The following is a 15,989-nucleotide window of genomic DNA, read 5'->3' as shown; positions in this document are numbered from 1 at the left end:
TTGATACCCCGAACCATTCTCTATTCACCTTCGCGTTGTACCACCGCGCTTATCACGTTCAACCCGTGTTCCGTATTAATTCACGCATGCCCATAGAGTCGCATGCACTCGTGGAAACATACTTGCTTTTTTGATTCCACCACTAGCGGTTAGCCAAAAATCTTCCTTGTTATATATTTCCCACTCTATTTTCTCTACATCTACTGCTTTTTGTTTCCCCACAGGCAATTTCGTTCACAATCAGGCATGTCCACATCTAAGTCCTGATGATGATCCTGTTATTCTTCTAAAAAGGATCGAAACGTCGTCGCACCCCTTTAAATAGCATGCACGTTATCCCATTGTGTTAAGAAAGTGCAATCGCTGTTTTGAAAAAGCTTTTCACACTGAATAATCTAAAAAAGCTCAATTTTTCGTCTTGCCTGAAATGCCTTGTTTGTTTTGTTAATGTCAATGTTTATTCTGGACACAGGACTGTGTCCCACACGTATTGTAAATTGTACATGTATTTTCAATTTGAATAATTAAATTGGTTGTCCGGCTGGACTTCCAGAATATAGTATCGATTCTGAACTATATTTATCTGTACATCATTCTATCCATTTGAGGATCATTGTTGCTTGTATTGAAGGTCATCCTGCAGCACACAGTGATCCATTGCAGCTATCTCTGCTGGACGGTGATGTGGCTGGGGCGCGGGATGTTGCAGCTGAGGTGTGCAGATGCAGCCTGGATGTGGACAAGTGTCCTGGGAGTTTGGATGTGGCTGCCCCGTAGAGGGCAGGGCAGTATTTGACACGGATGTTGTCGTGGACCTGGGGGATGGTCCGTCTTTCCTTGGAGTGGATCTATCTGGAGATCATGTGCAGAATGCAGAGGGTGTTGTAGTCTGAGGCACAGATGCTGGTGATTACCATGGCAAATGTGAGCAAGTAATCCATGATGCACACCATCTTGTGTGCATGGACACTGGGTGCTTGTGCGGGGCTTCTGCGGGTGAGACACAAGCAGTTGACCCAGCTGTAAGGGGACAATCCTCAGATTTTGACCTCAGTCCTGTACAAGTCCAGCCTCAGGTGGCTGCTGTTCTGCCATTCATCAATGGATCTCATGCAATCTAGAATATTGGAACTGGCAATGTCTGCGCCCTTGGTGAGGGTGAGAAGTACCTGGCTGTCAATGGCATACGAGTTGATGATGAGGTTGTGTGTGCATGTGATGGTGGAGAGGGGGGTCCTGGACACATTGTAGTTTGACACGCTGGCAGATGATACCTGTGCCATGTGCCTCACAACGACAGCATACTACATGCAGAAGCCTTGAGTCCCACTCCCATGTCCTTGCCAGGGTACAGAGCCGGTGGGGAGTAGGAGGGACATGACCTGGTGGGTGTGACAGGGCCTGGAAGGCGTGGCAGCACTGTGTAGGCAGTCGGAGTTGCACACTCATCATGCAAAGGTGTTGTGTCTGCGTTAGTGTATGCCTGAGAGCTGGCGGCAGATGTGTGGATGGACATTGCTTGGAGGGTGGCTGCAACATCAGACTGTAGTGGGATGTGGGTCATGCAAGGACATGAGGCTTGTGCAATGTGCACGTTGCATGTGCAGACGGTCCAGCCTTTGGGACGGCGTGGCCGCAACTGTGGCACAGACAAGCTGATGACAGCCAAATGAATGGGTTGATGGAGAAAGGGAGGAGCATCTTTGATGTGTGTGTGTTGCCAAATCAGGAAACTTTGTGTGCCCTTGCTGCAGTGGCTGCAACAGCAGGCGGCATGTCCTGGGAACTATGCCACAATTTCCACACAAAGACTAGGATGTCAGAAAGGACTACTGCAACAGGTGTATGTCAAGGAAGGGGTGACCGGTTTTCAATGGCACACCCAGAGACAAAGGATGCACAATTCCCAAAGATGACTGACACCGGATCATGAAACTGAAGGCCAAGCTGCGCACAGGAAACACACCCCAGAAGGTGTTGACGGCCCGTTGTGGTAGACCAACATACCAAAACACATACACAGCCATGGACGTCATGCACAATAGAGAATCAAATACATGTAGAACAGCATGCAGGTTGCTAATCTACACATAGACTCCTATGCACAATCCTTGACAACCATGCCAGAGATGGCGCATGCAAAGTGGCAAAAGACATGCATTGACAGAGATGAGGCACCTTGGAGGCTGAGGAACACCTTTATTACTCAGGCTCACACCTATGGAAATGCATCAATATTAACAGACTCACATGGTCTTTTGGATTAACATGTGCGACCTACACCGGACACCCCCTTCGCACCACAGATGCTGTCAATCCATGGGTGTGGCACACAAGTGAAGGGGGTGAGCCAAACATCCCCTGCTGCACACGGAGAGGGTGCAATTCCCCATTGAGCCTCTCATGGGGATGTCCCGCAATATGTCCACCCGTAGCCTCCCGCATGTTTCCGAGGGAAGTTGTACACACATAGATGCCTTCATCAAAATCCACAATCCCATAACAGATGACTGTCACGAAGTGTGACTATCAATTCATGTGAGTCATGCTACATGTTATGTGCCCCATGGTGAGTCGACATGTATGCATAGTAACAATACCTGCACAGGAGCAGTGCCCACACATCACAAACAACTACCACACCCAAAAAGCCTTGCTGCAATCCTTACCCAAAGGAGACTTCTCACCATGTCCGTGCATGTAACGCTGATTCAGCACACGTTGCATTACTCATGAGGAATAGCAGGAGCACAACGATGCCACAAGCAGACAGCATGCGCAAATACCTGGGGATGAGAGACACACAAGAAGTCAGGAAAAACATAGTCATCCGCATGCATGGTCATGTACTCTACATGAATAAGGTTGACACCATGCTAGTTGTCAAATGAGTGTGTCAGCCAAAATGTGTGGAATGTCATCAGCACTCGAGTGACACATCAGCACACACCTCAAAGTCACTTCGCATACAGTCAGCTGGACACACACATTGCAACACATGCCAACAAAGGCTCCAAGCGTGCACACTCAGACCCAGGTACTCACCATTATGAGAAGAAGTTGCGTATGAGCTGACTCCGGATGTCCTCCTCCTCCTCCTCCTCCTCCTCCTCACTTGCCTCGTGACCAAGGCCGTCATCCTCCACGGGTGGATGTTCCTGCTCACCGGGATCCAGGATGAGTGGCACAGCTTTCTCCACTGCCATGTTGTGCAGCATGCAGCACACGAGGAAGATTTTGCAGACCTTCACCGGTGCATATTCGAGGGACCCGCCGGTCTTGTGGAGGCAATGGAATCGGCTCTTCAGGAGGCCAAATGTCCTCTCAATCACTCGCCTGGTCATGGGCGTTGTTGTAACGGTGATCTGCAGCTGTTCTCGGGTTGCGGAGAGGCGTCACCAGCCATGGCATGTTGGGATAGCCAGAGTCCCCTACATGGAAACATCATGTAAAGAAGTGGGTCAGGAGATGCCATCACATACTAAGATACCGCTGAATACTGGACAAACAGAGTCTACCCACCAACAAGACATGCTCGTTTGTTGTGCAGCTGCAGCATCATTTCTGGCACCCTGCTACGCCTCATGATGTAGGCATTGTGTGCTGACCCTGGAAAACGTGCACAGACATGGGAAATCACTAGGCCTGGGCAAAATTTCCGTTCCGTTCGCGGAATTTGTGATAATTTGGCATTTCCGCGTTCCGCGGAGAACGCAGAAATGTCAAAATTTCTGCATTCCGTAGCTTTGCGATAATTTGGTTCTTGCTTGCGCTGTAAAATAATACATTCTCGCGCGCGATCGTCTTACCTGAATCCCCGCGTTCGCCGACAAGTTTTCCCGATCCGGTCGCGTTCTCCATGAGATGTTGTATTGTTTTAGCTATTTGCGCTGTCTCGCGACAGTTCGCGTCCGCACGTCATGCGTCGCGCGATCACGTCTTTCTTCTCGCGATCATGCACCGCGAGACAACTGAAAACAAGATGGCCGCGAGCAACCGCAGGGGTAAGTTAGCGACCCGCAACCATGCAAAAAATATCGCGAACGGGCGGGAAAAAAACTTCCGCATCTTCGCGATATTTCCGCTTGTTAGTGGAGATTTTTAACATTTTTGCGATAATTTGCGAAAGTCGCTTTCGCAAATTCCGCCCACCCCTAGAAATCACCATGTTAGCAAGACACACCACAAGGGCATTAATGGAGTGGCAATGTTTACGGTTACGAAAGGCTACCTCCTGTGCCTGTGGTGGTACCAAAGCCACATGTGTCCCATCAATGGACCCAATTATATGGGGCATCCCTGTCAGGGCATAGAACTCACTCTTGATACCTGTCAACTGCTCAGGAGTTGGAAAATGGATGAATTCATCCAGGTGCTCCAACATGGCTTCTAAAACATCATGCAGGACACGGCTGAACATGGTCTGGGACATGCCACCCACATCAGCTATGGTCAATTGAAACGTACCAGTGGCAAAGAAATGTAGGGCTGACATCACCTTCATTTTGGGGGTCAGCGCAGTCGGATAACTGTGTCGCGGTTGGAGGTGTGGGGCCAGCCTGTTTGTCAGGTCCACAATTAACTGTTGGGGGAATCTGTAGCGGCGTACGCAGTCACGTTCCCTCATGGCAGCCAAGTCTGGCATTGGTCGGGGGAGAGGTGGTGCCCTGCAGAAATTTGGAAGGAATAACGAAGATTGAGTACATTACTACACCAATGTCAATGAACTGAGCACATATTCAACAGCTAATACACATATGCTACATACAGAGTCTGGTCTGTGCAATACATCCTGCACACGTATGCCAGCCAGCTGATACTCCTACCAAGAGCCAGCTACAAACGTGGATTGTCAAGGTCTACATGACATGCCATGAAAGTAGCTGTGCGCCAGTGTGAGTGAACAGCCAGACACATTACAGGAGTGACATACATCCACATATGTGCATTTGAAGTATGTTATCTCATACAGACAGCTGCCGGCAAGCTAGACGCACAGGTCACATGTCATGGAAAAAGGACAGACCACACACCTTGCCATGAAGGGGTACATGTCAAAAATGATCACACAGACATTGAGACTACGCTGATATGTCCTAAGCTCGCAAGTCCCTGTTCGATGCATACAGACACACATTACATGTTATTCCACATGTGTCCTGGTGTGCGTAATAGTGTGACATGGGCATCTACACACAGACACATGTTGGATGCAGCTACAGCAGATGCCGTTGACGGAACACCAACAGCAAGATCATGGAAACACATGACACACACATTACATAGTCACATCAGGGCACGCTGGTAGTGAGATGTCAGGTGTCATCATCCGTGTACTTGGCATCAGGGGACAGTTGCGGGTGTTGGTGACTGTGCCATGCCACTGATGCAGTGCTTGACAAGTTTGAACTACATGCACACATGTAAAAGGTGTGAAGGGGAAGTGCGCCACATAGTGCCCCATCACACATGACATGTGTACACAGGTCATCACACAACTATTGGGTTAAAACATGAGGAGACATGTGCCAGCTCACTGCCTGACACACCTAGGCCCTACACATGAAGCACTGCACTGACAATGACTTGATGTCCATCCTTGTGCGAGTCAGACACCTCCACTGTCATAGTGCTACGGGCCCTACCCAGGCGGGTACGGCCCGTAGCACTATGGCGTATGCCTACGGCAACACTGCCATAGTGCTACGGGCCCTACACACGCGGGTACGGCCCGTAGCACTATGGCGTACGCCTACGGCAACACTACCATAGTGCTACGGGCCGTACACACGTGGGTCAGGCCCGTAGCACTATGGCGTAAGCCTACGGCAACACTACCATAGTGCTACGGGCCGTACTCACGCGGGTACGGCCCGTAGCACTATGGCGCACGCCTACGGCAACACTACCATAGTGCTACGGGCCCTACACATGCGGGTACGGCCCGTAGCACTATGGCGTATGCGTACGGCAATACCATCATAGTGCTACGGGCCCTACACACGCGTGTACGGCCCGTAGCACTAGAGTAGTGGTGCCCTAGGGGTACGTGTGAAACGCACCGTACCTGTGTGGGGATTTGAAATTTACAATGGGGACACATAAGGGACAAGTATTAGGGCCTACATGCATGCTGATTGTCATGGATACCCAGTTTGAAGTTCAAATTTTTCCATCATGTGGCCTGGAAAAAGCAGTTGGCCACAATATACATTGTTGCAAAGTGGTTGTTGACTTGACATGATGCTGCAAATTCGAAAAAATGCTAATGCTGTCACTGGTGTATGTTTAAAGGGATTGGAGGAAACATAGGATGCAAAGGAGTCTGACCAATCACTCTGCACTCCTATTACTGAAATAGGCCAGCAAGGCAGATATATGTCAGGCAGAACCCATGAGAGGGCACTTGCCTGCACAACCTTTGATTCGACACCACTGCTGCTGCTTGTGATTCCTCTGGCACCATGTCGCGGTCTGTGGAGAGGGCCCAGCCATTCACACAGGAAGAGAATGAGGCGTTGCTGGATGTCATCCTCCCACAGTTCCCCAGCCTGTATGGTAGACCAGGGGTGCAGGTGAGTGCTGACTCCGCTACCTTTGACTGTGCCCCTTATTTTTGTGACTGGCACTTCTGGCATTGTGCCCAGGTGTGACAGACATGAAATGTTGTTTAGAGTGGGTCCCGGGGGGGATGGCTCATGTCTGTCATGCAGAGCATGATGTGGTTCATGTGTGCACTCCTCACTTGCATTGTGCTTACTGTGACATTCACTGCATGCTGCATGGCACATTCAGCATAGCTAATCCTCTTGGCCCTTCTTGTTCTCTAGTCCTGAGGTGATTCAGTGTTCCCCCCATGTGACAGGTGACTGTACCCACAGATGTGTGTGAGTTGAGTGGAGCTGTGGTGAGAGTGTCCAAATGATCTGGACATTGATGTGTGTGAATGTTCCTTGTCATGTGGGTGAGTGTCTATGTGGAGTGTTGCACCACAGCTGCATGGAGGAGGCAACAGCTCTACCCATCTGATGTGAGAAGTGATCCGTGATGTGTGTCTGACTTGCTGGGCTAGCCCCACGCCTGTGACACCCCCCAGGCAAGTGGCACATGTGCAGAGTGAGGTTTGTATCGACTGTTGCCACTGGCAGGTGAATGATCTGTGCCTGTGTGTGTCTGTGTAGTCTGCTGTTGTTGGGTCAGTGGCCTGGGGCATGTGACTGCTAGGAGGTGCTGGCCATCAGCTTTGTGTTGCTTGTGATGTCCAGTGTGTGCCATGATCAGGGAGTGTGTCGCACCCCTCATGCCACCTGTGTACTTTCAATGCCATGTAGTGCATTGGGGCTTCCACTGAGCCTAATGTCCCTATGACAAAGGTGCTTTTCGTTGGCAGCATACTATGCCCTGTTCAACATATCAAAGATGTTCAAATATGTGTCTCTGTGACATGGAGCAGGTGTAGTGATGTTGTCTCACTTTGTCATCCTCACAGGTAACCGCCTACGAGAAGGGGGAGATATGGAAGCGGGCCGTCAGGGCCGTGAGATCTGTGGAGGGTCGCAGTCGGCGCCTGGCACAGGTGAGGAAACGTTGGCAGGGCATCTGGTGCTGGACCAGGAGGATCGCCCGGTTCCTGCTGGGGGACTCACCAGAAGGCAAGAACCGCTGGCACCGACGCCTGACCCACCAAATGAAGCGTGTCCTGGCGGTGGTCTTCCCTGACATGGATAGGCGGTTACAGGCGATGCAGCAGCAGCAAGGGGTTAGGTACATGTGTGTTTGTTGTGTGTCACCAGCTTTGGGAAGTGCACAGTCGCATCGATACACTGGCAGGGTTAATATGTGCATTGCATTTCCTGTTCCCCAAAGTCATCCTCTGCTGTTCTTCCTCCTTTCCCCTCCTTGACACATGTTCCCTGGTCTGTGTGTAATCACTATTGCACATGCTCATCTAGGCTGGCGGTTAATCCAAGTGCACATTGCTGTCTGCATCATGTGGGGGTGGGGTCGGAGACATGTGTTGTTACCTTGCCTGTGCCCTGTCCTGTTCAGTCATTTGGGGGTCCATATCAGTTGGCACTGCTGCTGAGTCTCAACATAGGAGTGTGAGTGTTCAAATGAACAGACTTGCAGCATGCATGACCGATGTTGTGGCCTCAGACATGATGTGCATGAGTGGGAGATATGCATAGTGCTGGTACGGTAGCTCATGTTACAGTCAGATAATTCCAGGCCCATGGAGCAGTGTGCCCACTTCAGTACCCTAAGACACCCTTGCCTCGGTATCATGTGTGTCATCCAACACTGTGCCCATTCTCAATGTGTTCAGCATAGTTTTCCCTCTGTGGCATTGTTCCCTGGCCTCATTTGTATTTATCTAAAGTGTGCTACATCTGCCCATTGTACTTGCTTCTGCATCCTCACACTGGCCAGTGCCTGTGTGTCTATGTCCAACAATCTGTTGAGGTTTTGTGTCACAAATATGTGTTGGCAGCCTCACAAGGTGATGTGGAGTACATTCAGGATTTCCTGATGCACTTTTTAGTAAACCCAGATTGAGAGGTGTCACTTTTTGAGCTGTCTCAATCACATTGTCTCAGATGTGGGTTGTTTTTGCGGGCAAGGACTACCTGGCACATGCATCAACGTAGGCTTTTGCGATTCCTTAATTGCGATTATTAAGGAATCGCAATTAAGGAATTGCAAAAGCCTATGCATGTAGGAATCGCTATAAAAATAGCGATTCCTACACATTCCTTAATTGCGAGTCGCAAATTGCGAGTCACAATTAAGGAATGCCGTCCCATTAATTCCTATGGGCCTCCAGGTCCATAGGAATGAATTGGAGATTGCATGAGCAATTTGCGAGTACCAGGAGGTACTCGCAAATTGCTCATGCAATTGTCAAGAGTGCAAGGGTGTCAAAATGATACCCTTTTGCACCCCTGAAATTGATCTGTGCACATATGTTGCACACACACATGCCCTAAGGGCATGTGTGTGCGCAACATGAAACTTAGAAAAATGCACAAAAGTGCATTTTTCAAAGTTTTTGCAAATTACCATGAAGTTCAACTTCATAGTAATTTGCTCCCCCTATTAGCAAAATCGCTAATTTTTTTACTTTAATGCATTGCATTTAAGGAATCTCAATTTGGGATTCCTTAAATGCAATCGCAATTTAAGTATTCGCAATTTAGAGATTCCTTAAATTGCGATTTTTGCATTTGGGATGATGCATCCCAAAAGCAAAAATACCGGTCGCAAATGGGCAGATTCTGAGAATCTGCCCGTTTGCGACCGGTTTTTCCTTTGATGCATGTGCCTGTACATGTCCATTCCTTATGTCTCCTTGCCAGGTCTGACCAGTGTGTTGATTGTCTGGACAGGCACTCAACGTGCAGTGACCCAGGCATGTTGTGCAGGGTGTCATGTTTGTGCTTTGCAGCATGTGTCACAAGTTAAAAAACAAGTTTCCTGCTCATCCATTATTGGCACGGGTGGTTGCTCCAGATGCTATGTGGTTTGGTCTGTGTGTGCTGACATCTGTGTGGACATTCTTCATTCACATCAGGGTGTCTCCTCAGTGCAGGTGCTCTTTATTCCAACATAATTTCAGGGCCATTTGCTAATGCATTGTCCTGTGTCTGGACATGTGTGCCACTCCACATGACAGGTAGTGTGTCAGATGTGTTGCCAACTGTGTCATCATGGTATGGATGGCCATGTGACAGGTGGCATGTTTTAAGTTGTTATTCAAGACGGCATGTGCCCTGGCACTCACTACACTTGTCAACATGTCCCAATAGTTTATATGCTTCACTTTGATTTTTGTGAAGGACAATGATGTGCCTGCATGACAGAGATCTCCCAAAGGAGTGCACAAGTACCACTTTTACACTTTTGTGGTACACGCTGGCACAATTAGAACATGGGCACATTTCAGGCCAAAAGTTGTTTAGGATTTATACATATCCATGTTCCCACAGTGTGTTAGCATTTGGGTTAGTCCTTGGTTGTTGCTGAAGGCAACTTACTGGTGTCAAGTCATCCTGACCACCGTGGTGCCATGTATGTGTACTTCCTGATACCACATTTCTTCTTAACATTGGCTTCTTGCCATTATGCGGGCAGCTCATACTATGACTGTGTAAATGTAGTTTTGTGTGCACCTCCTTGTGTGACTTCTGATATTCATGCACATGTGTGTTCTGTTCCACAGGTGGGACATTCACACATTCCAAATATGTCAATTGTGTAAAGTTTTGTGCTTCCCAATGGATCAGATAGTATTACATTTGCTTTTCTACAGTACTCACAGGTCTATGAGTGTGGGGACCCTTTCAGCATTGGCATCTGTTATTTGGCATTGGGTGCACCAATACTATTTCGTTCACAGTGACCAGGAGGTGGCATGCCGTCATGGTCTGCCTGTGCTCCACTGTTCACAGACACTAGCTTCTCTGTTTAATTGGATATCCAGTTATTTGCTGTGGTGTCCTGATTTTCATTATTTCAGGGGGCATGTTGGGTGAACCAACTGGGGAGTGCAGGGCTTACATATGTGCTGGGTATTCTAGATGTTCCTCATGGTGCTTTTCATGATATGCACTGTGACCTATTTAGTTTGGACTCATGTGTCAGAGGTACACAGGTGACTGATTATTTCCTGTCTCTTCACCTTGCCCACAGCATCATCGGGGGACACCGAGAGAGACACCTGCACGGACGTGGAGGAGGGATCCAGCACCAGTGCCACCACACCTGGAGAGTCGGCAGCATCAAGTGGCACGGAGGGCGAGGGGAGTGCGGCGGAGGACCTGGGTATTACCACCACCGACTACGATGCAGACGGGTCCGAGGCTGAACTCCCTGAGGGGGTGGAGGCTGCTCCAACAGCTGGAAGCAGCACTGCAACTGTCACCGCCTCCTCCATTCCCATCACCGCCCTCCCACTTGCTCTGGTCCCTTCTGTCCGTATAGGGCAACAACGTGTCTCCTTCGTGCCAGGCACTGCACCCCCTGCCCCTGTCTCCCCTACTGCCCTCACTGCCGAGTCTGTGGACATTCAGAGGCAGTTGCAGGATGGGCAGACATCGATCCTGACTGTCCTCCATGGCCACACCAGACTGCTGACACGGATGGTGTCGTACATGGAGGGCATGTCATCAGCGATGTCTGACCAACGGATGTTGCTGAGGTCCATGGACTCGTCACTGATGGCAACAGTGAGTCTCCTGCAGTGCTCCGTCCCCCCACCTACCCCTGCGCTATCCACACTTTCCACTTACATTCCTGTCCCAAGCACACACACACCTTCCCAGGCAGGCACCACACCAGACACAGGCAGCACACCAACAGGGAAGGGAAAGCGCACACCTCCTGTCACGCACACTCAGGGGGAAGAAGGCACACCCACTGGGTCTAGGGCACACAGGCGGACACGCAGCCACAGTAGGAGTCCACATGCCTCACTCCCCAGTCCCTCCGATGTCACTCCCCTCGGCTCCCCTGCCCCACAGTCTGAGAAGGAGACCTACTTGGCTGTGCTGGGCCTCAGCCCCACTGTTTCACCTGCGCGCAAACGGGCAAGGCACACCACGGGTAGGGGAGTAGAGTCCCCCCCCTGTCCACCACCTCCCCCAGAAGCGCTGCAACCCATCCCTCCGACCCCCTCCCTCCTTGGGGCCTGTGGTTCCTTCGGGTGCAGGGGAGACGCTGCAAGATCTTGCGGACGTGTGCAGCGCAGTACTGACCTCCACCTTTGGTGCTGCCCCACCCCCTGTGGTGAAGTCGTCCGTCCCTGCACCCCCAACACCTGCCCTACCCCCTCCTGTCCCTGCGGTGCCCGGTCCTTCCCCACATGATGCCCCCACCCCAGTCGATCAACCAGAGGTATCTGATGTGCAGGCAAGCTAGGGGAGACGCATGGCCATGTTTTCCCCCCCAGGACTTCGTGTTTGGACTGGCCTATGGCCTTTGTAAATAGTGTCCTTTTCTACTTTTTGTTTTCATGCTGAATAAAGCATTTTGTTTTACTTTGCACACAATTGCTTTTCAGGTATTGATGTTGGTACTGATGCTCCATGAGTTGGGGTGGTGATCATGTGTTGGGTATCTGGGAAATGTATTAGTCTGCTGCTCATGGGGTGGACCCTGGTATCTGCTTGGCACCACAAGGTCTCTGCAATGATTCCTTGGCCGTGTATGCTCTTTGTGTTTTGAGACATTGTCCCAAGGAGTGTTCCTTCCTCTGTGGCACCTGACATCTTCCCTGCAGGGAGTTGCACCATTGTTTTGTTGAGCTGTGTCTACATTCCCTTGGTGGCTGATGGATCCCTTCAACTATGTCCATGCCTGCTCAGCAATGTGTCCGGCTGCATCATCTGTGCCATCCTTGGTAGTCACTCTACTTGTGTATAGTGTATGTTGCCATGCCTCCATGGAGAAATGGTCCCTTTTCCGCACTATGCATGTGTGTACTCCCAGCCTAGCACACATATGGTACTTGTTCAGCCGGGTATTTGGTCACCTGACTGACAATTGTGGGCATTGTATCTGAGGGTGGTCCACCCTATTCCTTCCATGGGAGACAACAACTTGTTGGCTGTGCCAGCACCTGAACATTCCTATCAGTCCTGGAATGTGCGTGACAGTGTGTGTTCCCTTTGGCTCTCTTAGTTTAGTGGGTTTCACATGACTATACAGTCTTGTGACATGATCTCAGTGTGTGTATTGTGCAGCCTCCGCAAGGGGTGGGTATGCATGTGTCATTTATCATCGCACCCACATGTGGTGTGTCATGCAGTGGGGGTATGACATCCATCCTCATGGGAGTGGGACACTGCTGTCAGTGATGTGTTGATATGGCACTCTCAACATAGTCACACATTGGGGATGCGTTCATGGACCCATGAAGTTGTGGTCATCTGAGGATGATGCACCCACCCCTCATATGTCTGGGCACTGCTGGGAGTCCTCTGCACCCACCCCTCATATGTCTGGGCACTGCTGGGAGTGAAATGCACCCACCCCTCATATGTCTGGGCACTGCTGGGAGTGATATGCACCCACCCCTCATATGTCTGGGCACTGCTGGAAGTGACATGCACCCACCCCTCATATGTCTGGGCACTGCTGGGAGTGATATGCATCCACCCCTCATATGTCTGGGCACAGCTGGGATGCCTCTGCACCCACCCCTCATATGTCTGGGCACTGCTGGGAGTGATATGCACCCACCCCTCATATGTCTGGGCACTGCTGGGAGGCCTCTGCACCCACCCCTCATATGTCTAGGCACTGCTGTGAGTCCTCTGCACCCACCCCTCATATGTCTGGGCACTGCTGGGAGTGATATGCACCCACCCCTCATATGTCTGGGCACTGATGGGATGCCTCTGCACCCACCCCTCATATGTCTGGGCACTGCTGGGAGTGATATGCACCCACCCCTCATATGTCTGGGCACTGCTGGGAGTCCTCTGCACCCACCCCTCATATGTCTGGGCACTGCTGGGAGTGAAATGCACCCACCCCTCATATGTCTGGGCACTGCTGGGAGTGATATGCACCCACCCCTCATATGTCTGGGCACTGCTTGTAGTGACATGCACCCACCCCTCATATGTCTGGGCACTGCTGGGAGTGATATGCACCCACCCCTCATATGTCTGGGCACTGCTGGGATGCCTCTGCACCCTCCCCTCATATGTCAGGGCACTGCTGGGAGTGATATGCACCCACCCCTCATATGTCTGGGCACTGCTGGGAATGATATGCACCCTCCCCCATGTCTCTATCCACTGCTGGGAGTCCTCTGCAGTCACCCACCCACCAACCCACCCGCCCCCTTGGTGCAGTACACTGCTGTCCTGTGCATACACACACACCAATATACTGCTTATATGCTACAACAGGCCCTATGCCAACATTCGTGGGTTGTGTACGCCTTGTATCCATTCTGTACTGGTGCCGTAGGGGTACTGGTGGGACGGACCCTAACCCCGCATTCATAGGGTGTACGCGCCGTACCCACGCTGTGAGGGTGTGGGTACGGGCCGTACCACCAGTGGAGTGGTGATGGAGGGGTACGTGCCGTACCCACGCTGTGAGGGTGTGGGTATGGCGCGTACCCCTCCATCACCACTCCACTGGTGGTACGGGCCATACCCACGCCCCCACAGCGTGGGTACGGCGCGTACACCTCCATCACCACCCCAATGGTGGTACGGCCCGTACCCACGCCCTCACAGCGTGGGTACGCCGCGCACACCTCCATCACCACTACAATGGTGGTACTGGCCGTACCCACGCTCTGGGGGGCGTGGGTATGGCCCGTACCACCAGTGGGGTGGTGATGGAGGGGTACTCACCGTACCCACACTGTGGGGGGCGTGGGTACGGCCCGTACCACCAGTGGAGGGGTGATGGAGGGGGACGCGCCGTACCCACGCTGTGGGGCGTGGGTATGGAGCGTACCCCTCCATCACCACTCCACTGGTGGTACGGGCCATACCCACGCCCCCACAGCGTGGGTACGGCGCGTACCCCTCCATCACCACTACAATGGTGGTATGGCCCGTACCCACGCCCCCCAGAGCGTGGGTACGGGCCGAACCACCATTGTAGTGGTGACGGGTACGCGTCCACGTCCACTTCCGTTGTGGCGGTCCGTGGGATTGGTGGACACGCCCCCCGAAGTGACCAGACCATGGGGGTAAGTTATGTGCAGGATATATATGTTTTAACTTTGGGGGGGTTATGTTTCCTGCCCCTCGCCCCCCCACCCCTTTGCCCCTGGGTGTTGTTCTGACCTTCTGTGGCATCTGTGTCGGTTTTGGTGCACCAGGTCGTAGGCTAGGAGGGCCGGGATGACACGTAGGATGGGGTCCATGGCTGTCCGTCGCGTACCGGTGCTCCTTGTTCACGTCGTCCTCAATTTCCCTGCAGTTTTTGGCTCCCGTAAAAAATGGTCCGTGCGGAGTGACGTAGGCACGAATCGTACTTGTTGGTCCGTAAAACGCTGCCTGACTCCGTCCGGACATCATGTACGCGATGTCCCGTGTGGGTATTTTTTCGCCGCACGTAGTTTTGTACGAATCGTACGGAAATGGTATTTCTGTCCGAATCGTACTTGCTGCTTTGTAAGGTGAATTTCCAGGGTACGAGTCGTATTGAGAATACGCTCTGTACGACCATTCGTACCCGGGTTTTACAGGATCGGAATCGGCACCTCTGTGTTTAAAAATACCACTTTTAGAAAGTGGATATTTTCTTGCCTAACCATCCACCCGGCCTCTGCTAGGTTGTGTATTGCATGTGTGGTTTGTGAGTGACAGGAGGGCTTGGGCTCCAGCAGTCTCATGAGTCAGGGTTGGGCTGAATAGGACCTTGGCTGCATAGAGAGTGGGGACGGAGATTTCCTTTCACTCCCCTGAGCCCTCATAAAATAGAAAGTAGGGGGAGGAGATTTCCTTTCAGCTACCTGGACCATGTCTGCTTTCAACAATGCTGTCTCCACCTCCGGCCAGTAAGCTGCACAGAACTGGTTTTGGCTAGGTACAGGCACCCTCTGTCTTCAGAGGACAAAGGATTTACTAGTATAAATATTGGGGCCCAAACCCCAAGACTTTAGATCTCTTCTGGGAATCAAGACGGACCTTTTGCCAAGGAGAAAAACCAGGGAATCCGAAGGAGTTTGACTGCCCCTGTGCCAGTGCGCTATTTTCTGGGGTTGGCCTGCAGTGGTTTCTTTATTGCCAAGGAAAGGAGAAAGACTTTTATTGAAACTTTCATCATCTTGAAGAAGAATCTCCAAGGGCTTGAACTGTGCTTGCCTCCTGCTGAAGTCTCAGGGATATAAGACTTCACCACCTGCTCCCCTCTGAATTTTCTTGCTGGGAATTCTGTCTGCAGAAGCCTGTGTGTTGTTGAGAGCTGGAAGTGCGACTCAACGAGAAGAAGCGTGTCGCATCCGCAGCTGTTGCATC

Source organism: Triturus cristatus, chromosome 3_2 (assembly GCF_964204655.1).
Source record: "Triturus cristatus chromosome 3_2, aTriCri1.1, whole genome shotgun sequence".
Lineage (NCBI taxonomy): Eukaryota > Metazoa > Chordata > Amphibia > Caudata > Salamandridae > Triturus > Triturus cristatus.
This window is presented reverse-complemented; position numbering follows the sequence as displayed.